Source organism: Apis dorsata, unplaced genomic scaffold (assembly GCF_000469605.1).
Source record: "Apis dorsata unplaced genomic scaffold, Apis dorsata 1.3 scaffold_209, whole genome shotgun sequence".
NCBI lineage: Eukaryota > Metazoa > Arthropoda > Insecta > Hymenoptera > Apidae > Apis > Apis dorsata.
The window spans coordinates 123,484-125,303 of NW_006263493.1; the positions used below are offsets into that span (position 1 = coordinate 123,484).

The following is a 1,820-nucleotide window of genomic DNA, read 5'->3' on the forward strand; positions in this document are numbered from 1 at the left end:
GTTCGAAAAAAATTCCTCGCTGCTTTTTTCACACGGGACGTAGCCGTCGTCGGTCACGTGACGACGCGTCGTCGTAACGGATCGTGGGTGAAGGATCGGACGCGAAACGCAATTTAACAGGGTGACGGTCGCGACGGGCCTTTCGATACTTTCTCTTGCGTGGTCCATCAAAATTCTTCCGCCGTGTTTAGCCACGCACGAGTCGTTCGAACCTGTACACGCACCGGCCAAACCGGAAAACCGTGCCCGTAATCGACGATATCCGCTCGCAATTCAGATACCCGTTCCTGGATGGAACGCGCACAGCGCGTAGACGGATTTTCAGTAAGAGACTGCTATAAGATGAAGGAAATTACGAGATGCCCGCGCTTCCTGGACGATAAAAAATAATTGTCATGCGCGAGAAGGATTGCATTAGTCATGCACCTGGAAACTCGTTCGTGGGAGTCGTAGCATCGCGCTCAATGAGAGAGACGTGGATATAATTATAGAGGAGCGTAACGAATTTTTTTTACCAAGGAATCGCGCGTTGCCTTGATGAAGATTTTTTTTTTTTTTTCAGAATAAGGAAGAGATTTCCGTGAAATAAATTAGACGACGTTAAAAATGTTAAATTTTTGTACCGCGTAATTGAGGAAAATAATAATAGAGAATAATAGGAACCTCTGCTCGTTCTCCCGATTACTTATTAATTTAGGCAAAATTTATGAAACAAAATTTTCAAAAGTGGAAAATTTCAAAAGTGTTAAAATTCTACTCGCTCGAAAAAAATATCATTTTATCATTTACGATCTTTACGAGGAATTATACGAATAATACAAATCGGACGGTAAGGTAATCGGTCGATCTTATGCATCCAAGCTTTCACTCGTTCTTATTTAAGAAATGTTTACAACAAAAGTATCCACGCCCGAGGCGTGGACCAAGTTGAAACACGTCGTAATTGTCTTTTTTTCCCTTGAAAACCGACATTTCGATCAAATTATATAAGGTGGTTTTATCCAAGCCATAACGAGAGAGGAAGATTTCTTGGGCGCGCGCGTGGAAGACCGTTCGAAGGTCTTTCTCGGAAAGTAAACATTCGAGATCGATTCGGCGACGAAATTCACGCAACTTGAGAAAACGTTTCTCGAGCAGCCTCGTTTCGAATTCGATCGATCCACGAGAGAAATAGGAGCGAAGCGTTTTCTTTCTTTCATCGAGAATCGTCGGTGGTTTAATTCGATGGAGGATAAGATTAAAACGATGGCGGAATCGGGAAGATGACGCGGTTCTTATCTAACCGAGACGCGACGGGAGACGAGACAGGAGCAATTCAACCATCAGTCACGTATAAATTTTTGTAGGAAACCAGGCCCGCGTGTTTTTTCACTCCTCGCTATCCGACTCTCCTCCACCTGCGAAGAAATTTGATTTCCTAGACGTTGCTTATACCGCGCTATACGACGGTTCGACAGAAGCTGCGGAGAAAGATGAAACGCGAATCCGCGTCCTTGATCTACATCTACGCGGCAAGAAATTCTCCTCAAAATAATTATCTCCCCTTTTTTCTTTTATATCTCCCATCGTCGTCGTCGTTTCCTTCCTTCCTTATACACATTGTATGAATTTCAGGGAATTTGTTTCTAAGAACACGAATAGAATCGAGTTTGTTTCCGAGATAAATCGAGTCGCGTCAAACGAACGATTGACGTACGCTCCCGCCACTCACGCGCAATTTACATTTTTCGAAGCGATTTCGATTCCGTCCAACTGTCTACGGCCTTGATAATTCCGCACACCTCCTCTATTTTCCTGCTCTACGTAGTAGAAGTTAAGCA

The 1,820-nt window shown here is 43.7% G+C and overlaps 1 long non-coding RNA gene across 1 annotated transcript in view; it reads right to left on the minus strand.

Moving 5' to 3' along the window:
• The window catches only part of LOC116185545, a 20,677-nt gene extending 19,186 nt beyond the window's left edge, over positions 1 to 1,491 (minus strand). The window contains exon 1 of the long non-coding RNA XR_004150389.1: positions 1,480 to 1,491. This is a non-coding gene — a long non-coding RNA (uncharacterized LOC116185545). The remainder of the gene's footprint in view (positions 1 to 1,479) is intronic.
• Positions 1,492 to 1,820: the final 329 nt, after the last annotated feature.